Here is a 27,163-nt window from a genome sequence, read left to right on the forward strand (position 1 = left end):
GAGATAAGAATTACAGCTTTTCCCCTCTAGCAAAAACCTTATGCTTTTTCGGAGAAAGACATTGTATCACAATGTCTGATACTGACCCCTAAATGACAACTTTATTTACAAAATTAATTCTGAAATTTCATTTACTGTTAAAATGCATCTTTCCTTCTCCCCCATTCTCCTGAACATAAGTAGTTTGTCTCACTCTCTGAATTACAGTATCAACTTTATTTTGATAGACTGACTTTAAAACCTTTCTATTGGATCTTCCATTTCACATGCCTTTTTTCATCATTCTTAATAGTCTTTATTCACTACTGTCTTTGACTCCCTTGCCTCTCCCAGATATCGGTCCTTTTCATATCAGTTAAAATATTTATATGGTTATCTAAACCATATTTATATATTTACAGTTATGCATTTATACAAAACTAGTTCTTTTTTCCCTTAGGCATATAAACAAGTTGGGAGTCAGATATTTTCAGGTGCAGTACTCTTACTTTAGGAACTTGGAAAACAGGAAGCAGCCACTTTGTTCAAACAAGCTCAGATTTTCAAAACTTCATTCTTACATGCATACAGCCGCTTCTTAAAGAGCAGCTTGATTTTCAATGCTAAGTATCAAACATATGAAACTGTCAGTGAAGATAATGGGAGCTATGAAGTCCTTAGAACTCAGTGGGAAGAGAACAACTGAGCCAATTGCTAAATGCAGTCAAGACTATAAGCCTCACGCATATATCTGTATGTTTTGACCAACATCAGAGACAGTTTTGACACTAAATGTTATACAAAAAATAAATATTCACTTCTAGTGCCCATATCCACTTGTAATTCTGATGAAGCTAAAATTTATACCGAGATGTCAAATGGTTGGTTTGGGGGGTTTTGAGGTTTTTCCTGAGTTTTTTTGGTTTTTTTTTTTAGACCAGGATCAAGTGATTTCCCAGATATAGGTGGATCCAGACTAGAATTCACAACATTTCAGAGACTTTGTATATTTCCACCTGAAATGCCTTTTAAGAATAAAAACAATTACTCAACATGAAGACTTTCAGCTGTAGATATAAATGCAAGTAAAGTGTTTGCACTTTGTTCATTCAGTGCAAACAAAGAAGACAAGTGAAACGTTATTTCCATATTTCAAATACAAGTGTCTCCTCAGCTCAGCAATCAGTTTATCCAAGCTGCCATAGGGGATTCAGTCAGCACAGGAGGACTGCAGTTCTGAGCACCTGTCAGTAATATGCACCAGACCCTGCCTGAACACCGGACCTGAATACTGGTTTAACTTTTAGCTATCATCTAACTATAAAAGAATCAGTAGAAATGTGATAAATGTAACACATGAAGGGAGAGAGATTTCCTCCCGTGTCACTGCATCAACACCAAAGGGGTCAGCAGTACGGGCAAAACTCACTGTAGAAATCCCGTGCTATTAATCAACTCCCTGTCCGCAGCCACCTCATTTTCCACTTCATAACCAGTTTCACCCCCCAGCTTTTTAGCCCTGAGGCCATTGGAATTGTTCAGCCACACAGTCATTTCCCGTTCAGGAGTGCGGCCTGAGACGTGCAGAGCATGGAGGGGAAAAAAAATAACACAAAAAGCCGTGAGAAGGGCAAGGCTTGTCGCGAGCCGGGGGGTGGAGTGCGCGGAATAATTTCCCCTCTACATCAGTGCAGGTGGCTTGGCTATTAAAAGTGCCAGGAGGCAGGAAGAGGGGCTCCCAGTTGTGCCATTTTACCTGCGGAGGTCTTGCCCCGCACACCGAGGCTTACCGGGAAGGCAGAAGAAACTGCAAGATTTATACACATTTATACTCGGGCTGCGCTTTCCCCCTCGTGTGGCCATTCCTCCCCCAACCTATTCCATGCCTTTTCAGGGCCAAAGTCCCAGACCCGAAGGCAAACCTCAGTTAAGAGAGATGATACAACATCACCTCCAAAACGCTCCCGCAAGTCCCCTTACCATCACCTTCGAAGAAAGACAAGAAGCGGGAGAAAGGCTGTGACATCCAGCCTCGCACAGACTGGCCCTCCAGAGCCCCTGGCCGCCCTCTCCCCGCCCGGGGCGCGCCCCCGCCCGTGCTCACCTCGGCGGGCGCGGGGTCCGTGCCGGCGGGGCAGCGCTGGCGGGCGCAGCCGGAGGCGTCCCGGGGCTCCCGGACCCCGGGGCCGGCGCTGGGCGCGGCGGCTGTGCGGAGCCGGGCGGCAGGCAGGTGCCCGGCACGACTCCTGTCCCATTCAGCACTTTGCCATTCCCTCGCTGGTTTCCCTCGAACGGGAGAGCCCAGCTCAAATATCAGAGCCTGCCCTCCCGAGGAGCGCAGGAACTGACATCACCCGCCCCGGGCTTTTAACCCCTTCTCGGGCTCGGCGGCGAGGCAGGTGGGGCGGGCGGCGCCGGGTGCTCGGGCGGCCCGGCCCAGCCCAGAGAACAGCGGCAGCTACACTCTGCCCCGGGCGGAGACATCCCCCTCTCCGCCCACCCTGCACCCTCAGAGGCTGCCACCGAGTCTCCTAAAATCCCCTTGCAGTTACCTCCCAGCCCTCAGAGCCGATGTTCCCAAACTGTCCCCAGACCACCAGTGATGAGGTGTTTTTTCATGGAGCAGCCGGGCAGGGAGCTGGCATCCACACCAGCATGCTGCCCTCGCTGTCCAGTGCAGCCCTCAGGGGCTGGTGGCTCGTCCCAGGCTCCAGCTGAAGCACCCTTCACTGCTTGTAGGCAGTCCCAGGGCATGAGGTTGGTGCTAGGATAGAGATTAAAACCAAACTAGTGTAATGACATCTCTCCTGACCAGAGGATACCATCTTGCCCCACATACTTGCGCCATCTCCCATATGAAATGGCTCAAACAAACCAAGGGCCTCAAGCACTTCTAATGATAGCTGCCAACATACAGAATATTTTATTCAGTCATCAGGCCACCACTTATTGAGCTACTTTACATGCAGCAATCCCTTACATGAATATATAGTGACTTACAGGAATTTATATTATGTGTGTTATACCAACAGCTGATAATCTCGCTGCCTGTTGGGGAAGGGCTGCACCAGAATGATGATGTCATGAGCGATTATGAGAGATCCATGAATGCTCTGAAACTGTACTTCAGCTCCTGTTGAGAGCTCACACAAATGAGCTCTCACAAAACAGGGCGGTCTCAAATAAACAGGCTTCAACAATCTGTGGAGGAAGAGCCAGGAGAACTGAACAAAAGTATCTCCTAGTACCATAAGCAACACTATTCACTAGTCCTGGTTAAAAAAAAGATCTTAATTGTTCTGTTTATTAAACTTGCATTGTAAATTCTTTCTTCATATTGATAGTGTGCTTTCACTGATGTCTCAGCAGATAAACAGTGGGTACCAAACCAGTTACTGTGCACAAATGAAAGATGTGCACAGTACATCTGATGTGAATAAATGGTTAAAATATAAAATTGTGTGTGATTGATGTGAATAAATGGTTAAAATATAAAAACATAACTAAAAACATAAGGTCAAGATTTGGACATTGGAGTGAATAAAGGCAGACTCTGAAATCTACACCTCATTATCCAAATAAGTAGTCAGATTTCCAAAGACTCTGAGGACCCTGTAGTTTCCTAAAGATGGTTTCGCTTTAGATTTCTCATCCATTTCCAGTTTCATGGGAATTTGGTTGAATGAAGTTGCCTGTTCCTTTCTAGTTAAAAGACAAAGCATACATTATGGAGCTGGTTCAGGCAGAGAGCAGGACAGCACTACAAAGATATGGCTGGAGAGCCAAGTGGAGACAGGTAAAGAACTGAAAAGAAACAGGCATCTGGTGAGGAGCTCTCTCATTTGGCCAGCTGAGCAAGGACAGGCAGGAATACGGCCAGAAATGGAGCTGGCTGTTGGGACAGTATCATCCAAAGAGATTTCTCTGCCAGTTCCCAGCAGAAGGGACTCCAATTGCCTACACTTTGTATGTTGAGTGTGAGTCTGTATTAATCATTATTCCCAGTGATCAAAGAATTGTAATAAATAACCAGAAGCAGCACAATTTATATCTCTCTTAGGTATTTCAGAGGGCAAAAGCTAACTTCACCCTTTAGAGGGTCCCCTCCCGAACTGAGGCTGACCAAAGGCAAAGTAGGAAAAGCAGCCATTCTCTTCGTGTTCCTCATCCTATTCCTACTCCTTTCAGCCATGGCATGCAATCACAATACTTCTTAATCTGAATTTTATGAGGTATTTTTATTCTTCCTTTAAAGGCACTGGTCAAGTTCTCTCATTTGCACCAGCAAAGCCAATCGGATCGTATCACTTACTGAAATGTCAATCTGGCCTTCTGTTTTTCCCAGGCAATGAAGCTTGACTGCCAGGACATTCCTCAGCTACTGAACTTTATACAAAGTACCTCCCCAAGAACCGCCTGCACACACCTTGCTTTAACCCCTGGAAGCCCGGAACCACATCGGTACTCGCACAACCTGCTGCCATGTTTTTAATGCAATTATTCTTCAAAGCTATGCCTCCTTATATCTTCTGTTGCTTCTGTTAAAGTGTTTAACAAAATTATTATTAAATAAAATAAAATTGTGGCTTCCATTAAACAATGCAAATAGAAAAACAGTTTGAAGTTCAGAGGGAGAAGGTTGTAAGAAGAGCCAGTAGTATCTCATTGTTCCCAAGTGATTTCCCTTGGCAGTTATCTTTAATATGACTGCTTAAGCACTGTATGTTGGGTCTTTCCAATTTGCAGACATATCATTCAGCAGAAAATAAAATCTACTATAAACAGCAAATATCTTACTAACAAAACAAATTCTCTGGCAGATCCAAGAGAACTAGCTTGGCACTGTTAGACTATCACTATCACAACTCAAGCACAGGCTGCTTTGTTAAGAGGACCATATCCAAGATACCTAAACAGAAGGACAAAGAGATAAATGGGAACGAGATGTCAGAAGATGAGAGCAGAAGAAACTCTTTCTCTTAATAAGCAAAGTTGTCATAGTTCTGCAGGTGGGAGAGAGCATTGCGTTCCAGACACAGCACTGCTGAAAACTTACCAAAGGGGCAAGGACACCAGCCAGATCAAAAGTCCATGCGTCAGAACTCCACTGAAGGCTCAATCCTATGTGGGAAAAAACTTGCACAAAAGCAAGATAGGACCTTGAAACACCTGTTTGAGGTACTTGTCTCTCTCCACAGGCAATTTAAGCTTCATATTGTAGTTCTCTGAATTACAGGCTTAAAGATGTTGAAAACCACCTTTGTGCCTAATTCCCTTACTCTGTTTCTCCTGGGCCTTGCTTCCCCTCTAATCAGCAATGACAAGCTCATGCAGCAGAAAAATAAAGAGACTGGCAGCTGTGGATCACCTCACTGCATAAACCAATTGCTTGTGGGAGGACCCAGTGGGAGGGCCAGGAAATCATTGCCCTCAGGTACTTTGTCAGCTGGTTTTGATTGCATTATGGTCACACTTCACACACAGTCTACTATTCAAGTCAGAACTTGAGCAAGAGCATATGTTTTATATACACAGTCTTGACTGGCACAGAGCAAAACAATGGAGAATTCCCATTTTCCTGAGGGAGTCATGCTAGGGGCAACTTCAGTGTTATTCTCAGTATTAATAGCCTTGTTTCATCTCTGGATTTCTCCAGTTTCAGCTTCTACATACCAGATTTCATTATGTTTTATCCTGATAGAATAAGAAGCCATCAACTATAATTAAAGCAGCCTGTGATAAAAAACTTAACTTTTGCTTCTATAAAAATACACAAATATGACATCTCTCACAATAATTAATGTTTTCTAATGTTTGTATTTTCATAGGTTTATCTAGAACATAGATTAGACAACTGGTGCTTAAAAAGTCAATTTGGGATTGTTATCAGCATACTGGTTTGTACCTGTTCAACTCCTGTTTCAGAGTGGGAAGAAAGGAGAATGGCATGTGGGAGTCTTCAAGCTGAGGAGAAGGAAAACAGTCCTTGCAAGTGTATTTGTTTTGTGTGGTCTTTTTGTGCCTGGCATTGGCTGGTATGCAGCCCTAAAGGTTCCCACATACCACAGCGCTCTTTGAATCTGTTTCTGAGTCTACAGCCTACAGCAGTAACTGCTGTGCAACTGGTGCTGTACATGATGTATGTCACAGGTAAACTAAGCCAAGTCCAGATACTGCAATTGTGCAGACAGAGCTGTCTCAACAACACTCACAAAACTGAATGTTGCTGCCCTAAGGTTGAGGGGCCTGGCTGCTCATGCTGAGGTAAAGGAGGCATAGAAAGAGGCTGGTGGAACTGTGACAAGGTGCTGGAAGGAATCCTGAAGAGCCCTGGAGAGTTGCACCTGGGGGTCTGGCAGCCCTGGTGATGTGAGGGATGGCCACAGTTCTGCTGCAAGAGAGAGAGTCCATATCCCTCAGACCTTCCTTGAGAGGCAGCAACAGGTCTTTCCAGAGGGAGGGAAGCTCAGGCAAAGTAGGCAGCAGCCGGTGGTAATTTTGCTTCCCCAGGTACCCTGTGAAATGCCAGGCAAGTACCTATTTACAGAGCTGTCTCTGGAAGCACCAGAGAAAGAGACCCAAACAACATGGAGGAGCAAGGAACTGACTATAGGTTTGAATTCAAGCCAAGTAAAAGAAATATCCTCTGGTCAGCTACCCTCTGACATGCAGCAGCACTGACAGCTGTATGGACAGACTGGTCATCTCAGCCCAGTTCTTAAACATCATCTGTCTGAGGCACACGTTTATAAGGAGTGAGTGCTGAGGAGGCAATAGTGTGTGCTGCAGGTCATCAGAGGAGCTCCATGGTATAGCATAGACCTGTATTACTGCTGTTGTTCATTACAGCTCTGCATTGACCCATCATTGCAAATAGCTTCTCAGCACAAAAACTCAGACCACAAGAGATCATGGGGAGTGAACTTGTGTGTCTGATCCTCACCAGAGTAGTGAGAAGAGTTGCTGGATGGGAGAGGCTTGGTAGGCCAGAAGGGGTTGTCCTTGTCCATGGCAGAGCTGGGACAAATACCATTTCCAAAATCATTAAATCAAGACTCTCACTAAAGACAAAAGTAGGTCCCAGCTTGCCCTCTACTTGGATGCTGATCCAAGAACTTTGCTGGGCACCTGGGGCAGCTCTGTGGTCAGGGCAGGAGAGGCTGCAAAAGACAGTCTCTGATGGAGGATCCCTGCCTCTCCACAACCAGTAGTGTGGCCTGTACTGGCTGGGAGTGGGGGAAAGAAGACACTAGTAAAGATGGGGCTAGCCTGTGGGACGGGTTTTGGCTGCGTTCCCAGTCTTGCACTGAAGTCATGCCTACAGCTGCCAGATGTCAGGATGGGGTGTGGAGAGGAACATGGTTCCCTTCCTCAGGACTTCTACTTGCAGAGCCTGTGTTGCTGAAACCAGCGGGCAGGCTGTCCGCCATGGGAGAGCAGGAGGGAGGCTGCTTTAACAGGAGAGGTTTTTGGCTCTGTTCCCGGTCTCACACCAGAGCCAGGCATACAGCTCTCAGATGTTTGTGATCTTCTGCTCTGGGATCTTTCAGGCTTGTCAAGGCATTGCATAAAGGAAGGAATTATTTCACTTCCACATGGGGGGTGGAAATGTCAAGAGCCCCCACAGAGATCCCTCGGCCTGCTTCTCCCAGGATGGGTCACTTCCAGGGGAGGAGCCTTGGAGAGGGTTCTCTCTCTCTTCAGATGAGATGCCTGGACAATGCACTCTCAGAGCAACAGTTGTTGAGCTTCCCTGGCATGACTCTGTTTCTGGCAGTTTCCATGGTGATCCAACAAACCAGCAGAAAAGCACAGATCTCTTTTGGAAGACAAGTAATACAATATGATACTGCATATGCCTGGGCAGGGGGGAACAACCCCACTTTTATACTGCCAACTGAGTTCTGGGATCAGTTCTGGGATTTGCCTCCCTACCTCCCTGTGTTGTCAAAGAAAGCATTTCTGTACCCTTCCCAAAGGGCTTGAAGCAGTAGCTCCCACTTGTAGGTGTCACAAGCTGTCACAGACAGGTTCAAATGATATCTCAAATTGGTTTTAATGGACAGCACTGACAAATGATGTCAGCAGGCAGCCCAAGCAGCATCTGACAGTACTTTGATTGGTTGATGTTAGCAAGAAGTGCTGATGAGGAGCCCAAGATGTACCACCACAGGGCCCAGCATGCAAGCACATACACAGGTATGACATACCTGTCAACCTAAAGAAAACACCTGCACTCTGCCCTCTCTCCTGTCATGTCTGAAAGCACATGAAAAAAATCTCAAACCTTTCCTCTTGGTCATAGAGGGAAACTATCCATATGCAAGAACAAATACATAGTCTTACCAGCACAGTATCGTGCCACCAAGATTCCAGCCACTGCCCTCAAGGTCTCACCCTGCCCTCGGCTTCATCACAGAAGCAGTGTTAGTGAGCACACTCTTCCCCATGCAGTTTGGAGGTGCCTGCCTGCCTGATACCCCCCACCCACCCCCTTGCACACAGCAACAACTGCCAAACAGCACAGCTGCGCAGATGGAAGGACATGGAGGGAAGGGGTGGATGGGTAGCTTTTCCAATCTGCATCACTTTTGTGATGCAATTTACGTTTTCCAGAAAATTCTGGAGGAGGGAAGGGGTAAAAGTTATAAAGGATAATATGGCTTTCAAACACAGCCTACATGCATCTTAAAAAGGAAACCTAATTTTGTGTGCCTCCGCCTCTGGGCAAAATGTTCTTGGCTTGGTTTCGAAGGTGCTGGGAAATTCAAGGGTTGGGTATCTCTGAAAACCCATCTCAGGGTGCCTGCAACAGGGTGACCTCGAAAAGGTGACATTTTTGAAAATGTTCATTTTATTTTACTTTTTTTAATTTTGTCATTTCCTATCAATGAACGCTCCTTGGGATGCTCAGGGATTGATCTAGTACTTGTCTTTCACTTTACGTGCTGTCTGAGGCAGAACTCCTTGTAAGAGGAATGGCACCTTAACTGTAGAATTCAATGATGCTTGGATTTCATTTCACTGACTGCTGTGATGTAAGAGACTCCCACTGATTTCCTCATGCTGTGCTCCCTTGCCCAGAATCCTGTGAGTCTGCAAAGGAGCTTCTGAAGTTGAGGTCATTGCCTGGCCTCTCCCTCTGTTCATGATTTCCTCCCTTGCTCTGGGGCAGCCCTGTCTCAGTCCTGGTGCAAAGGAGTACCTTGTGCCCTCAGAAGCCCATGCCAGGACACAGCTCTAGACAGACAGCTAATTAAAACAGCTTGAGCAGCTTCAACACAAAACTGAGTTAGGACCTTCTGCAGAGATGTAATGGGTAATTTTTAATTATTTGTTTAATTAGTGTTAATTGCACACAGTAGGAGGTCAGAACTCAGCATGCAAATGCTCAGTTGGCTGTGAAGTGTGAGTTCTCCAGCCATTCTGTAAACCTCAGTCGAGGAGCAGGAGAAGGAGGGGGATTTGCAATTGGCTGTCATGATGGCTTTTGGGATTTTTTTCTGGACCAGAAGGAGGAAGAGAACAAGAAGTAAAAGAAGCTCATCCGGTGAGCCACCGAGGGGGTTAGTGGGCACCTTGAGCCCCCTGTGCACTGGAGAGACCTCAGCCACACCTTCCTGGCTGCACAGCCACCCTCCCAGGGCAGGGGCATCACAGTCCCACAGGCAAGGGCTTGCTCTAGATATCTAAATTGGGGGTGTTCAATTCAACCTTTCCCTTTTGGAGTTTTCTTTTTGTTAGAAGTGTTTTTAACATTTGCAGCTATTATAAAATATACTGATAATTTCATGTATCTGTGTTTGCATTTATGTATAATAATGTACCTACGCTGAGTACATATCACACATCTGCATAACTGCAAAATGTCTCATATGTTACAGCATTAAGTGTCCTCATGGCAGCATGGAATTCCTATTGAGCTATTCTAATTATATCATCATAATATCAGCTATTACATAAATCATGCGTAATGGGGACGGACATAGCAGGTTAACAGGTCAGTGAAGGCAGGGTGGTTTTAAGAAACCAGTTATGTATCTTGCAAAAAAAAAGTTGTAGAAAAATGCTATGGAATCTCATCAAATCTAGCGCTGGAAGAGACCGTTTTTGGAGCAGTGCCTTCTGTTTAAAATCAGCAGCAGTACGATGTGAGCCCAGCAGGCCGAGCAGGGCCGGAGCCCGCTCCGGCACCGCCCGCTGCCGAGGGCCGGGCGCTGTGCTCCGGCGCCACCTGGGGGCGGCAGGCGGCATGGCCGGGCGGGTGTCCGGAGTGTTTTGGTTTGGTCTAACGAGGGGACCCCCCAAAAACGAGGGTCCTGAGAGTGGGCAATGCCTTTGGCTGGTTTCTGCCTTACCAGGGAAACAGACTTCACAGTGGGAAAGTAAGGCGTTGCCCTCTGACAGACATAAACAAGAGTTCTGTTAATTACATCTAATAGAGAACTTTCTTCATCTGCAATAAGTAGAAACCTCGGATCAGACAAACACACAGGCCATTCCTAGGGAGCATCATTGGGATAGAGCTCTGAGGAGGAAGGGATTATGAATGGCCATAATTTGTTATGTTATGGGGCTTTCTCTTGGAGGGGTGCTAAGACTTAGCACAAACCACGTCTCTGATACATTGGACGCACATGCTACCATATAATCCTGATTTAGCAGTCACCTGGATAGTTATTCCTAAAAAGCAGATAACAATGGGATTGTTTTACCAGACAAACATATGGGACTTTGTAGGAGAATAGAAAAGGTGTTCCTAAGTCAATGATTGCATACACTAACTATATTCAGTTCAGGCATTAATTAGTTCAAAGAACCTTTTTCTCTTTGATGCAAATAATACAAAGCACCTTAAGACTCTTTTTTCCTGATTTTCCTTACAGTTGGACCCACTTCCAGCCTTACAACAGGTCAAAATTCAAGCCTGATGTTTCTGTGCAAGGCACTTGTCTCCTCTCAGCCTTGATTTTTTTTCTCATAAGGACAAATTGACATGATCCATTACCATTTATATTTGCCCAAAGATTATTTAGCTTCTCAGAAGACATCACAGAAATAAAAAGCCTTATAATAAACCTTTTATAAGTTAAGAACTTTAACAAAATATTTTTGTGCTGGATCAAAATTATAATGTCATTCTTCTAATAAGCAAAAGTAATACCACCATTACCACAAGGAAGGGTTGCTTTTGCTTTTAAATGTAGGAGAGCATTTGAGCCTGTACTGCTAACTTCACATTCCCTCTGCAAAGCACTCTGCAGCCATACAGAAATGAAGAATACTGACTCCAGATTTCTATAATCTTGTCTGAAATCAGTGCCCACAGTTTTCTATCTGGGCTTAGACTGATTAGATTTATGTTTAAGGTAAGCCTGCTGCCATAAAAAACACTCTGTGAATTGTAGCCATGGAGGCATAAAAGGAGAGAAGATTCAGGACATTTTCCACCAATTTCCTTGCACAGATTCAAGCAACATCCATCTGCTTGCAAGAGGTTATGTTCACATGGATTTGTGACTGGGTCACGTCTTACAACCTCTGCAGAAAAGACAGTGTGTTTTGGATAGCACAAGCTAAGCTACTCCTGAAAGTTCATATTCATTCCTCCTAGAGACCAAAATCTCTGGGAACTGCCCTTGATTTCCAGTAGCTGCTTACACCATTATCACAAAATCGATCACAGATGGTGCTTTTGATGCTGGCAAGTTGGAAAAAATAATCTCTTGTCCTATATCCTGAGCACATTTGATCTGGACTGACTGGGTAGAATCGTGACAGCCCATCATCTTGTCATTGGAACAGAAACACTTTCCTGACTGCAACTAACGCTCGGGCAAGGATGAACATTTTCCTTTAAATACCAAACTTCAGCCTTAAATAGTTACACTTTGCCCTTGCTGTTTGGCTCTCTTGCATACCAAAGACTTAGCTCTTAGCAACATGAAATCCCATCCTAATTAGCTACTGTTAAACAATACCACTTTGTACCACTCTCAGAATGCTAAGCTCCTTCTGTTCTGGGGCTACAGAGGAGGAGAGCATTTCATATCAAGCCCAATGCAGTTCAAGCCTCTTTCTGTGAAATTTGATTTTTTTTTTTTTAAGTTGAAAGTAGTCCTGTGTGTTAAACCTGAACCACTTTGTATAGAAGTGACACTCAAGAAATTAAAAACTATTAACCAAACATAGCCCAGTGTAAGCACACAAAACTGCTGTAAGAAATTTTAAAAATTCAGCAGTGCCATAAATTCAACATAAATGGTGCATGCTAGACATAAAACTTGAACATAAGTGGTCAGGTGGTATAATTCCTTTCCATTTGACACGCAGCTGGAGGGGAAAAATGTGTATCATTTACTCACTGGTGAGTCAGTGAGCATATATGAAATAGAGCAACTCACACATACAAATAAGCCATCTTCTGCATTTGCATCAACATTTCCAAAACTTCCCAAGACTTTTAGTACCAAAAGTAGCTCTGTTTAAGACTAGACAACTCTTCAAAAAGAAGCAAGGTTTTGGCATACTTAACCCTGTACTTGAAACAGCTGCCCTTTCATGTCTCACTCCAACATTAGTGTATTTTCTGATGACAAAACTTCCCCATGTGACTGCTTAATTGATCCATTGTTAGCAACTGTTCATGAACATATGGACAGGCACACAAACGTCAAAGAGAAAAAAATAACAGACTTCACACTGAAACCTTACAAATATTGACATAACAGTGACCATCTGAACATATAGGCCTGGTATTTATTTATTTATTTATTTATTTTATTGCAGGCCTTGGAGAATCACTTGCAGAAAGCATCAAGACCCATGCACCTCCCTAGAATAAAAAATGTACAGGGTGACACATGCAGCCCTGGCCACCATAAATGCCAATGGCTAATGATGATCATTCAAACATGTGGTTTTGCATATGGTCCTTTCTTATGCTATTATAAATATTTTCCTCACGGGGTAGTCCCTGGATTCAAGTTTCTTTCCTGGTGCCCTCTGATGATACACAGAATGACAAGGCCAAGCTATTTTTCTTTTCATCCTTTCAAGAAAGCTTGTTACAATCTGTTTCGCTTATTATCCTTGAAACTTTGACCTCATTTCCATCTCACAAACTTATTCTGCATTACAATGTTATTCACAATAATGAAGGCTGTATGATGACCCCAAATAGGTCTATTTGCTTTGAGTTCTAATATTTTGTCATTATATAGAATTCCATAATTCTCTGTACACTGTGAAGTTATGCAACCAATACGTTCACATTCTTTAAAAGAAGTCTTTATATCTTTCAAAGTGAACAAAAGAAACACTCCTTGAAATGGGTTTGGTGCCTATTTCAAAAGAAAAACTCCACCATTTTATGATACATTCCAGCCACTGTAAGTAAGTATAAAACAAACTGGGAGAAAATTTTCCTCAAAAAGCTTTGCTGAGATAAACCTAAGGCTGCAGATTTTAGTCACTGTAAATTGGCTTGGTCTTGGTCCTGTAATATAACATCCAGCAAAGCTTCCTTTTTCAGATCCCAGTGCACATAAAGCCCTGGAGTCAGGGACTGAAACTTGTTGAGATAATTCCAGCATGTTTTGGTCTTTTAAACTCACTGAGTGCACACATGAAGCATATATGAATGCACTGACCTCCTGCTCCATGGGGACGCAGACAGCGCCGCAGAACTATGACCTTTTCCTCAGATGATAGAGCTAAAAGACTATGTACTTAGACAACTCTGAAGTCTACCTAAGGGCTAGCTGATGGAATTGCTTCCAGATAAGATTGTTGGAAATTATTCAATGTCATGGAGAAATCTTTATTAGCTTCTGTCAGTGATAGAGTTTGTACTTGTTACTCAGCCTTGTAACATGTACTTTTTTTTAATTATTACCTTTGGGTATCCAGATATCAGCATGGACAAAAGCCACAGATTTCTGCTCTGACACTGTAAGAACTTTCTGCAGATAAGTTTTTCTCCCTCTGTCATCCAGCAGGTGGGAGAAGACCAACACAAACAGTGAAATATAGGGTTACTGGGTGTATTGTTCCCTTAGGATGCCTGGTTTGCTTGTGCACAACTCAGGGCATATCCAGTTGCTCTAATTTTTATACAGCTATCTGCTGGCCTCAGGGAAAATGACAGAGCCATCTTTTTACTCTCTTGGAAAAAAAGGAGTTGGATGTCAGAGTGTCAATATTCATGGGTCACAACAAAGAGACACAGGAAGCCCCAATGCCTGCTGCACCTTGGAGTTGCCAGCTGGGGTTACAGGACTGCTGTCAGCAGGAGGGGGCAGCTTGGACATTGACTCATCTGGCTGCATCTTTTCACTGGTTGTGTGCCCATCAGTTTTAGACTTTAATTCTGTAAACGTAGCTTCTAGGGACATCCAGAAGACGTACAGCCCTGCCAAAAATGCCCCCCAAAAAAGATAATTAGCACAAGTCTAGTGAAGTTGCTTTGCCAGAAGGTGTTTACTGCTGAGATGCTCACCTGGTAATGAGCGCCGGTCATTTTTCCCTATCCTGATCATGAGGCAAGGGCGGTGAGAGTACAGGAAATGTAAAAACTTGCAGAAGGGTAACAGACCTGTTTTAGTGTAAGGGAAAAGAAGCGGGGGTGTGATTTCCTAGTTTATCCAAGTTTTATTTGTGGTGCAGTGATGTTTGCAAGTAACAGCTAAATGTTCACAGAATTATGAGCACATAAATATTTTATAGGTGGTGCGATACAGTTAGTAGTGCTGGCTCATGTCTGGGATTATGCTAGAGAAACAGCTTATTTGGGGAGGATGTACTATTTCTTTGTCCTCTGGTCTTATTAGGGGGTTGATGGTGAAGTCTGTACCTCTGGGACTGGCTAATAAAGAATCCTTAATTGCTTGTATTAGGATAGATATCGCTTAAGAAAAAAGCTTACTGAAAATGTAGCTGACTCCAAATGGATTTTATAAGCTGATATCATCTTTGGCTGTGTTAAAGTTTGATAGAATATTTCTGCCTAATAGCATGCCCAGTGTTACAACGAACATTTAAAATGGCTTTGAACCAAAAAGCAAGTATGGATTTTTTTTTCTGAAGAAGCAAAATTCAGTCCTGACACTTTTACTCTCGAATTACTCCTCTATTAGCTTGTATTTTATCTTTGGAAGGATGTAAAACAGAACATTTAGTTCCCATTTGCAAAGACATCTATGAAACAAACTTCTGAAAGCATTTGATGGCATAGGTGTGACAGAGGTCAAATTATGAAAGTGAGATTTACTTATGCATCCGAGCCTAATTTGGGCTTCTTTCTGACTCTCATTTGACCAGTTTAGGATCTGTCCCATGTAGTTAATCAAGATGTTATAAAACAGAATGTACCTAGTTTGACTGTCAGTTTGGGATTATTTTGCCTGACTGCAGCTACCCAGGAGCCAAGTAATGGACCTGAACTACCCATCTGGCTCCATCTATCATCAGCGGGGACAGAGGAACTTGTTTACTCTCTTTAGGATGGAGTGCATCATCATCCAGAGGTGTCCAGTTCTCATGACTGAGTAAACTAGGAATTACAGCAGTACTGTTAGCAACTGAATCAGTCCATAGATGAAGAGGCACAATTAATTGTGCAGATGACTTTCATAGCTGGGGACCTCAAAGGTGCATCAGGACCTTTGCTCACATTCAGCTCAGTTGATCTGGTTCTGTGCTTATATTTCTGAGGTTACTTCTCATTACCAACATCAGTTATACTAGTTGTGTAACTGGAAGTTTTGCAGGATGACCAGGATTATTTGGTATCTGGAGCATCATTTCTGGTCTCTTCTAGTATAGAAAGTCCTAGAAATGATGGGTTTAAAGATCACTGGACTGAATATTGTTAGAGAGATGAATGGGAAAAATATTCCTACATTCTGAATACATTCTGAAAGTGACATAGCAAAAATAAGGTAACAGTGAAATATCAGCTAATATATTCAATGAACACTGCAAAAGGACTCTGCTTCTAGTGAAACTGTTGTATAACTCACATATTCATCGTTAAGAGGAATATTGATTGATGTTAATCGTTAAGAAGAAAGACATTCATATATTCATTGTTGAGAAGAAAATTATTTGAACCAGCATTCTGAAAACTGCTGTAATAATTTATACAGTAAAATGTCTTGGTTTAGTTTGTCTACAAGGAAAAAGTGAGTAAAAGAGGAGTACAAGAAGGAGAGAGCATAAAGAGCATATGCTCTCTCTTAAGTACAACCTTTGAGTATTCTGGAATTATTACTAACTCAGACTCAGAGGTGCTTTGATGTGCATAATGGCTTAATGTACTAAATAACAACAAACCAAAAGATTCTATTGTGGAAGAAGAGTCTCTCAGAGACCACTAAATCAGATTAGAGAACAGGACAAAACACATCAAAGTTGAGGAATAGAAACTTGGGTTGAAAAATATGGCAGATAATCAAAAGCTGTTTAAGAGTCACTGGATTTTAAAAAGGTCCCAATTTCATAAGCATAATAGAAAACAATATTGCTTAAAATGCCCTCATGGATCAATGTATGAAGTGAAGGCATAGTTAGAAAACAAAAAGCCTACATAGCAAATGGTTACGTGGGAAATATTTAGGAATCAATATAAATTAGAAATTATATAATATAAAAATAGACAAAATAAAAAAGACAGAAGAGAAAAATCATTGGCTGGCAGGCCTTAAGGCAATAAAATGGGTTAAGGGTATATTAAGAACAACAGAAGTCTTGACAAGGGTACATGCTGCTGCTTGATGCATATGATGAAATGATAATGTTGCAGAAAAGGCAAATATTCCAGTCGTATTTCCGTTGTGCATTTGAAAAGAAGAAAGATAATGAATTTACATCACATGGGCTGATGAAAAATTTTCCACTCTATCAGTGACCAGGAGGAATGTAAAGTATGTACTGGGGGTAAATATTTTAAAATCAGCAGGTTTGGATGGCTTACATGGCAATACTAATAGAGCTTATTTAACTGATCTCTAGCCTGCTGATATTCATAAATCCTCTAATAGCAAGGAAATAGCAGAATACTAAAGGAGTGTCTATGGCAATATTAAAAAAATGGCAAAGTCAACAATCACAATAGATGTGCACCAGCAAGGCTAATGGCTGTTCATGGGGAAAAGGAAAAAACAACTGAAGAGAATTTTTTGACGAAGAATAAGAAAATGCAGGGATGTACTTCCCAGCATCATAATAATCTTGAAAAACAAAAAACCAACCAACCAACCAACAAACAAAAAATTTAAGCATCCCAACAGAGGACACAGGATGGTTGAAGCACAGGGAAAACAGTCCAGGCAAGTTTGTCTGCTGGACATGGAACAGAATAAAACCATGTCACCTGTGCTTTGCAAAAGCCGTGTACTAGGTTCAGTACTGTTCAGCATTTCCATCATTGCCCTAGAAGTAAATAGAAACTCACTGCTGATAAAATATGCAGGTATTAGGAAGCCTGGTAGAATGGCAATGATGAGCATTTATATAGGGCAGGCTGGATCATCTAGCAGATCAGACATGTTCAAGCAAAAAGCCTTTTACTCCAGCCAAATGCAAAGTTATGCATGTGGGAACCAGATAGGAGATTAGGAGATGTGTAATCAGAAACTCTACCATGGAAAACAGTGCTGTGAAAAGGATCAGGGTTGTCAGAGTATGGAGCAGTTTCACTCCAATGAGATGCTGTGGAAAAAAATGTGAAATCCATCCTTGAATGCATAAACATGGGAATAGTGGATAAAAGTACCAAGTTGCCTTTCTTCCCTTTGTGGTACTCATGAGACTAATCATATGTGGGATATTTATTTTCAAAGGTTGGTGAAAAGCTGGGGAAGGTGCAAAAGAAGCTTGGTAATTATTCAAGATCTAAAGAAAGTGCCTTATTTTAGAAACCTCACAGTGCTCAACCTGTCTGACTTACTGAAAAGGAGATGACTTGATTTATGGCTTGATTAATGAATTGGTACTGTTGGAGGCATAAAATACTAGCAGGAAAGGGCTCTGAGCAGACTAAGTCATACTGAGGACTAAGTGGAGGAAATATTAAGCCAGACAAATTCAAGTGAAGAATGAGACACAGAAAATTATTAACTACCAGAACAGGCTAATGCGGTGAATTCTTCATCTACTTATGTCTTCACCAAAATTAAGACATTTTTTATTGTCCTACAGCCAACTGCAAAGTGTCAAGCATGAGCTGTAGCTTTTGATACTGGAATATGTCCATGAAAATTAATGGTCTATGATATCTAAGAGGTCATTCTAGGTGATAGTAATATCAGAGATTCCATAATGCTGTAGGAGAGATATATATTTATTAATTATTATGATTATGTCAATAAGATAAACACGCAACTTTCTCTCTGTTCTGCCCTTTAGGTACTACTATTTAGTGATAACAAAATTAATTATGGTTGCCAAGAAAACTAATAAAGGAAACTGGAGAACTGTAGAAGTCCATGAGTGATTTTCTCTCTTTAGACATTCCAGCATATGGTCACTTTACTAGTTGGAGTGGCATAATACATTGGAAATATAAGTTGCTGGGTGACTTCCTTTCCCCTTCTTTGTTCCTCTGTCTAGAAACTTCTTTCTTTGGCTGTGACATGCACCTATGATAAGTAAGTAACCTGGCCTTATGCACACACTGTATGAACAAAAGTAGTCAACGTATTTTTTTGAAGACATGAATGAAAGTAGGGATGCCAAAACTAAGTACTTACCCAGAAAAGTAAAAAAAACGTAACCCAGAAAGATTGCCACAGAAGACAATGTTTTTGACATTATTTCAATGTTTGTATATGGGAACCTCCATTGCCAAAGTGACATTTGATGTTTGGATCACCAAAACAAAGAGGCATGAGTTGTTGCTACTTTATCTTGGTAAACCCTGTAGCAGCAACCTGCATATTCAGGTGTCTAAATGCTTTTAAGAATCAGGTCCACAGGAACTTTCATCCTATATAACCCCAAAGCACTTTAGAGGCCTCCATGGCTCTAGTGCAAAGCATGGGTGATACTCACAGTGAACAGCATTTCAGAACAGCAGTTAAAGCAGGAAACAAGAATCTCATCCCTAATGAGACAGCAAAATTCAGTGCATGGAGAAAGCAGGGTAGGTAACTTGCATTTATAGTAGACAGCCCATCTGACAGATTTAGCCACCACTCTTGCTGCTTCAGCACTGTTTGTGAATGGTTTTTGTTCATCTCAGATGTTTTTTTAATCAAAAAGCTCCTGGCCTGTGGAATGTTCTTAAGCAGCTCATTGTGGATATTTGAAACATGAAAGTAGAGAGTTGAACCATGATTTTTAGTTCTGAATCCCTTTTATGTATTCCTTTGACACATCCAGTGTCCACATAACTTCAAATCTCAGAGGAACACTTTTTCAGTTTTCTTCCTATTATGTAATTTCTCTCAACCTTCTTCTTTTATCCTCTTGTAACCTTGTCTTTTCTATCACTTCCTCTTACCCATTCCCCTCTTCTCTCTAGTTTATTATCACTACTTGACTGATGTTTGAGAAATGTATTGTGACTTGGAGCAGACAAATGTCCATTTACTGTTGCTCGGATCACTTTGCACATGTTGTATTGTGTAAATAAAAAAACAGGTTTAGAAATATTTAGTCTCCCAGTTATATTTTGCAGTATGATATGTAACAGAGACATTGTATGAAATAAAATTATTTATTATAATTATGCCATCTCTGGCAATGATATTCAAAAGCATTTTAGGTAAATCATGTGCTTTCTCTCTTCTCTGTCTCAGTTTCTTGGCTGGCTCAGAGTTACAAGATGTGTCAGTGAAGTGCTAGCATTGGGTTGTTTGACATTCTAGAAACTCTTCAAATGTAACACCTCTTTGCTTATCCTGTTTTCCATTGGCTTGTCTCAAAGCCTTCCAGCAAAGGAAATGTGTTTCCTCTTTCACAGCTGGGCAAACAGGAAAACAGAGAGGTGAATTTGAGGACAGTGGGAAGGCCTGAAGCATGTCTGTGAACACAAGCCAAACCTCCAGGGCTCCCATCTCCTGGCATTTTTAATGGAAAACACATCTCCCCAAAACAGATTATTGGATCAAGCTGAACTGCACGTGTGCAGGTTTGTAAAATGACTTGTCCCTTCCCAAAACTATGTTTGTATTTTGTTAAACTTGGCAAAATGACAGAAACAGAGTTACCTCCAAACCCTTTAGGATTTGTAATTTCTACATATGTAGTATTTGCTTTTCTTCTGCCTCTGAATCCCGAATAGAAACCATTAGGGATTCTTCTATTTATTTTCATTAAAAATTCAAGCAAACACAGGCTTACTTAGCCAGACATCAGTCACGTCTTAGGTAAATCTTACCTACTGCTTGTTCTAGAAGATTCAGGCTGCTCTGTTCTGAAGGACTTTTCTGGCATCTAATCCACACAGAGGCAAAGATGGCAGAAGGCAGCAGAGGACACTAAAGCTCTGCTGAGCAATTTTACCATCAGTCCAAGAGATGATCCTTGAACAACATAGCAAAGGAATCTCAAAAGCTTTGACAGTGTCTGTAAAATATTGCCTTACTAACATTCTTTCCCATGGATACCTTGAACAGAACAGCCCTGGAGAGGGCTTTCCTAAACAGGGTACTGTGACAGTAAAAGATGCTTTTCTGTGTGGCACTTCAGTCACATCTGTTAGGAATAAAACTTTCCTATTTGCAGTGTTTAGTTTTAGAGCCAGGCTCTCACCAACCCATAAGGAATGGCAGGTATCCATAACAGAAAAATGCCTTGAAGGAAAGCAGGGCTAAATACTCATGCAAACTTTACTGTTATAATCTATATCTAGAGGAAGGAAAATGTTCTGAGTAAGGGAATTATTTCAGCAATCCTAGAGAGGAAAGACTGAGTTTTCAAAAATAGCTCTGGGTTCCTTGAGGATTGCTACCTAGGCTTTAATATTTTGAGGTTGAACAGCACCTTACTGGCAGAGACTGGCACACGCACGGTTAAACGATCAAATGTTTAAATGCCTTCAATTTTGGGCAGAGATAAGTTAAGAACCTTCATGAACTTAACTCCTGTCTCTTACTCCGTTTTTTCAGGAGTGATGAATATGGCACTATTGTCTGAAGCCATAGAAAGAACCCAAGTGCCTGATATATGCAAAAGAAAGAAGATAGGAACCATAAGTCTAGGGAGCCTACTTCAGCTTAAAGGAATCATGTTTGAAAATCTCCTTCACGTTTCCTTCAATAAATTCACCAGATGAGTGAAGGCAGTGAAAATCCATGGGTTGTATTTTTTTCTACCAGCACCAAAAGCAAAAAGAGACAAAGGAAGCAATTTCCGTGCTACTGCACCAAGACCTATACAAGCTGATCTGAGACAGCACATGATTTTTGATGTTCTTCAAAATCCACTTCCTACTCTGTGGATTTGACTAACGTCACCACAGTGACTGGGGTTCGCTCAGAAAAAAAAAATTTAGTTCCTTCTTTAATTTCTTTGCAAGCCTCAAGATTGCTCTTTATTCCTCAGTTTCCTGTCAGAGAAGCCCATGTTTTGGTTGTACATCTGTGTGGGCGTGGGGTTATTAAATAAACACACAGCATCTCCTCTCTATTCTATATACCCAAGGAGATGAAATTCCTAATTCCCAGTTGCAGGGCCTCCTCAGGCAAACAGGAAAGAAAGAGCCAAACTTCCCCAAGGAGGGAAAAAACCCTGACTCCAGCTTGAGAGGTTTTAAACATTTGTGATGACTTTTTCATGAAGGTGTTTCCTTCGATGCACTGGCTGGCCCGAGTCATACTGAACCAGGCCTGGGTAGAGAGCAAGGAGTGTTATAGGGCGAGATTCCCATTTTATTTGCTACAGAACCTGTTAGTATGTAGAAAATGAGTCAGGAAATTAGGCTAAGGATGACTTAATAAGCCAGATAGTTAAACCCTGATCTAGAAAGATGAATCCCATTCCTTATTAGTTCCTAGGCAGTGTCAGACAAGTCACTTGAACTAAATTAGCAAGACTAATTTCCAGGTGCTCCTTCTTCTAGATTGGGACTGGATTTACAGAAGGGATGAGCATCCACAACTGGAATTTAACATAAGGAACCATATAAAACTAAATTCTCTGTGGAAAGGGAGATGCTATGAATCTAAAATTTAGGATTCCTTTTAACTGAAACATGTCTGAACTTCAAAGCCCAGTCTGCAGAGTGAGGTCTTACCTCACTGGGAATGACTACAGTGGCAGCGATATTTGTGATGCAGTCAGATACCAGTGTGATGACCACATTAAAGCATTCCTGAAGATCTAAGTAATTTTTTTTCAGTGTAACAATATGCCACAAATAAACCACAAAAATGGATAAGTGAGGAACTAGCTTGGGTATTGCTGCACTGCACTCCTTAGTGTGCCCAGACACAAGAGTGAAGCAGAAAAAAACCGATTATGCTACTTTCCAAGATGTTTCTATACAGTCAGGTCTTATGCTGGACCCAACTGGAGAAATCCTTCCAGAACCAGACAGGCTGGTGCAGAGACATCTGAGCTGGTTTGGGGCACACATATGGAGGACCTAGATCAGATGTTATATATGATCTATGTTATTTCAGAAAAAGGCAACACACACATGAAGGGATTATGAGACCATTAGTAAGATCAGCTGCATCTCCTGTGCCTGTTAAAAGGTGGCTGCAGAGAGGCTAAAGCACACTTAAGTCACCACAGACTCTTTTTATCTTGGAGCCAGCTTTCTGTGCACGGGCCTGGATACTCTGCAGAGAATGGTGCTCTCTCCCAGCACCAGGGCTTGGAGAGCTCAAGCCTCTTGGTGAATGCCTGACAAAAGGGCACTTCTAGAAATTGTCTCTCCTTTGTCCCCAGGTATCATCCTACTCCTATTTTCACTGTATTATAATCTCAACTTCATTTTTTTCCTCTTCCATTACTAGCTCAGGCTGAAAGAAACAAGGCTGGACAGAAAAATAACAGCTTTTCTGGAGCAGCTGCTGCAGCTTGGGAGAGTTGAACTAGCTCTCAGGTGTACAGCACCACTACCAGGTGCTCGCTCTGGCATTTCTCCCTCCCGTGTGTCCTCTCAGAACAGTACAGTGTTTGTCTTCATTCCCCTCACCCTGTCTCACTGCCTTGTCCTTCCTCCCTTCTCAATCTGGGAGCCCTCTCCTTTCTCCTTACCTCCTCCTTCCTCTCTCTGCATGCTGTGACTAGACAGGAGAATACAGATTTCTGTATTCCTTACACGTGCTTCTCATTTTTTCCGGTCCATCTTTGGCTGTTGATTTCTTCTTCTCATAGTCATAGGTGAGTACCTCTTAGCTCTCTTCTTCCTTTCTCTTTGACCTTTTCTCTGCTCCTTGTAAAGCATTCTCTCCTCTCATGCTGTGAAACGTTCATGTTGTCTCATACTGTGAAATGATCTCTCTCATGCTCTCCCTTAACTATATCTTAGCACAGTCCTCAGTGCTTTCTAAAGGATGCTATTTCACAATAAATACATAAGCACTGCATCAGGCTGCTGTCTTCTCTAACTGGCTATCCTGATATGCTATTTTAAAGGTGCTTCTTAGAACATCAAAGATGCCTTAGCTATCTTAGCATTTTCCTTCTCAGCTCTGTTGAAATTTATATAAAGTAATTGTGTTTTTTTTTTTTTTTTCATCCAGCTTGAGGTCACCAGCACATGCAACATTGCTCTAGCTTGCACAGCTCCGTTGCTGAGGTAGGGCTAGCTGTGCATTATTCTCCATTTCCCCTTTAAAACGCTCCATCTTTCTGAGTCTCCGGCTCTCACAGTGAGATTGTGCAATCAGGTGACTTGGTGACAGGCTGGTTTGCTGCATTGTGGCATCCTCGGAGCAGCTACAGCGGTTTGTACACAGAGCTGCCTGGGCAAGCGCGGAGGGAACGCCACACAGCAGCCCGGGCGCTCCCGGGTTATGCAGAGCTATGCACAGCCGTGGCAGGTTTTGGGTTTGCAGCGTCTGCTGGCCCTGCCGTTCTGGGGCTGAAGGAGCAGCCTCTCTAGAGAATACCTGCCTTTGACAGAGTCACTGCGGCCAGACATCTTGAGAATCCTTCGTTATAATTGCCTTGGGACCTGCACAGATCTGATGTTGCCTCATCATTTGGACCATTTATTATTGATACCACAAATGCTGAGTCATTAAACAGAGGTCATAAAAACATCCTTATTCTGCTAAAAACATTAGCTCATCATTTCTGGTACTACAGAAGGCAGGAGAGAACCAGGAATCCTTGTGCCTGTGAGAAAGAAAACGTGGACTGCATCAGGGGCCTGGGAAGACCAGAGAAGAACCCAAAGTCAGTAGCTTTTTAGAAAAAGCAGGATGCTGGTTAAAGATGGGTCTCTGGGCTCAGGATCAATTGCCATTTCTGAGCTGATGTCACTTCGGGCTACCATTTTACCCCAAGATATGTTCATTTCTCTCTCTGTAAAGGGACAGAACTAAAAACCTCCCTCGCTTCTGTCTGAAGACTACAGGGCACTTCAGAGGCGCTAGCCAGCTACTCCTCACTGCAGAGAGCTGCTGTTACCACCATTTTTTCAGAGGGAAGCCAGAGGTACAGAGGAGTCATTGGTTTGCTTGCAAACATTGATTCAGGACTGCAATCTCCTGATTGCTAGTGCCAAAGAAAGCCATTTTTTTCTTGTGTTCCTGTGCTGCCTAAGAATTAATGTAGCCAGAGAAGGGAATTAAGTTTATTTTTACTACCTATGCTTTATTTTCTCAATCCTCTTCCTCGGGCAATTTTCTGAATCTGAAGAGGTCCTTCTGGGTGGAAAAACACATTTTGCTGAGATTATGTTTCACTATTTTAATAGTGAAGCTGCAGACAAATACTTCCTTTGATATCTATATTTGATTTCTTTCACTGCAGGGATGCCCTGTCAGCTTCCAGATCCAACAAAAGGCGCGTGGGGGTTACATCCCTCAGCTAAAGCGGGTGAGGGTGGAGTGCGGTGTTTATTTGCTTTTTTGTTACGGATTTCTTTAGAGGAGTAAATATGAAGAACGCGTACCGCAGGCTCACCAGCCAAGGAGCGCTGTGAAACATCGTGTTTCCACCTACAGCAAACACTCCAGGCGTTTGGAGAGCTTTTTGGGCAGGGTGTTCCCGACATACACCTGAGCGCACACCGACAGGGTCCGGTTCTCTGGGGGCGACAGGTCCCTCCCGTGGGTCCCCGCCGCGTTCGGGCTCTCTGCCCCGCGCTGGCCTCAGGGGGGCCCCGGGCCGGCGGACCGAGAGTACCGGCTGCACCCCGGCTGGGGGCGCGGGGCCAGCGCGGCGGGGCGGAGGAGGCACTGCGAGGCAGTGCGGAAAGAGTTAAGGGAAGGTGGCGGGGCAGGCTGGCTGTCGGGAGCGAGCATGTGCAGATTGAAACCGCATCCATACTACGGGCGAGTGTCACTGGCACACTTCACCTCCCGCCGGCCGCGGGGCACCCATGGACACCGGTGAGGCCACGAGCCGCGGCGCGGCCGGCCGGGCGGGGGGGCCGAGCGGCGGCACCGGCAGCTGCCCGCGGCCGCCGTGCCCTCACGGCCGCCCCGCGGTGGGTGCGCGGGGCCCGCGGCGGCCTCCCCACAAGCCGAGCGGCGCGGGGGATGCGCTGCCCGGGGCGGAGGGCGGGGATGGCGCCCGGCGCCGTTGGTTTCGGTTTGTGGCGGCGGCAGGGCCGTGCCGCCCCCCAAGGCGGGCGCCGGCCCGAGCGAGACAAAGGCGGGCGGAGAAGCACCGGCCTCCCCGCCGCCGGCGAGCCCCGCAGGGGCACCGGGACCGGGGTGTCGCCCCCTCTCGGGGAGCGGCGCCGCTCCCGCAGGCCGGGCCCCGCCGCCCCCGCAGCCCCTCGGGGCGGGGGATGTCGCGGGGGTTTTGCTGGGGAGCCCCCGGCCCTGGCGGCGAAGTTCTCGGGGCTGTGGGGGAGCAGGGTGGAAGGGTGGTTGAAATCGAAGGTGCTTTTCACTGTAAAGTGCCTTTTATTTGACAAAAGAAATGTCTTGAAGCATCTTTTTGTATTGATTTCAGCAAAACTTTATTCTAGGAGAGGGGAAATAGCTCTGAGGCAGCTCAGCGTTTGCAGAGCAAAAATGGGAGGTGGGGGCTGGCTCTGGTCCTTTCAGTGACTTACCAGCAACCTTGTGAATGACTCCTGTGTGTAAAGCGCAGAGATCAGAGATACAGATAACACAATCAGCTAAAAACTGAGAGTTTTTCCTTTATTAAAAATTTAGTCTCAGGATGTTTGTTGTTGTTCCACTTTTGGTATGGAAAAATATTCAGAATAGCTGAATTTTGGCAAAATGGAAAATTTTATTTCTCCTGTCCCCCATTTATGCTTGGGTTTTGAAAATTGTCTCTAGGATGCTTAGGAGCAGGGATACTGGGAGGCTGGTCCATGTCACTCATCTTGAGCTGGAGCATTACACTGGGACTTCCTAGAGAGCATCTTGCATTGCTGGTCCAAAACTACTGGGGATGTACAAACTTGTTAAGCCTCCTAATTACACAGCAGACGCAGTAAGACTCTGTTATGTGAACTACTTCATATTGTTCTCTGCCATCGTTTGTTTGACAGGTTTATCCTGTTTCCTTCTTAATTCTGAAGAAAAAAACAGTGCCTGCAGGAGCAGATTTTTCTTACAGGCAAGGTGATAACAGCTCCGTGACTGCCAGAGCTGTGTGCATTGGGGATTTGCAAGAATAGATTGCCCAAAGAGCTCCGTTCTGGGGTTTCCAGGAACACAAATGCAATAATAATATATCTACGGCATCAGTTAGAGATGGGGCTAGCTACTGTTTGGTGGTAAATAGGATGTCATGGAAACAAAAACTACCGTAAATTATTAGGAAACAGAAAAGGAAGACTTACTGACGTGGACTCCTTAATGTCTGTAGCCACTTTGAACCAGCACTGAGGAAAACTGTAGAAAGTCTGTAAGGTACTCTGATGCCCATGACAAGTCCTGAAGGTCCTTCCTGAATCCCAGTGCCTAGTCCCAGTGAAAAGGTATGACCTCTTCCATCCAGGAATGTTGGCTTTTCTGTGTTAGGTGTCAGCAGCTTGCTACTGTGGATAAATTAAGATTCTTCACTTAATTTGAAAGTAGATATTTTCTCCTTG

At 43.5% G+C, this 27,163-nt stretch overlaps 1 protein-coding gene across 2 annotated transcripts in view; it reads right to left on the bottom strand.

The window, feature by feature from the left end:
• Positions 1-5,089, bottom strand: part of PLEKHH1 (pleckstrin homology, MyTH4 and FERM domain containing H1) — a 58,184-nt gene extending 53,095 nt beyond the window's left edge. The window contains exon 1 of one of the 2 annotated variants that reach the window (XM_050335147.1): positions 5,036-5,089. The gene's annotated coding sequence lies outside the window, so the exon portion shown is untranslated. Of the gene's footprint in view, positions 1-2,083; positions 2,229-5,035 lie in introns of those variants that run through there. The other variant, XM_050335146.1, reaches the window with a different exon arrangement.
• Between the last annotated feature and the right edge of the window lie 22,074 nt (positions 5,090-27,163).

This window comes from Myiozetetes cayanensis, unplaced genomic scaffold (genome assembly GCF_022539395.1).
Source record: "Myiozetetes cayanensis isolate MyiCay16 unplaced genomic scaffold, myiCay2020 scf6-25, whole genome shotgun sequence".
In the NCBI taxonomy this organism is placed as follows: Eukaryota; Metazoa; Chordata; class Aves; order Passeriformes; family Tyrannidae; genus Myiozetetes; species Myiozetetes cayanensis.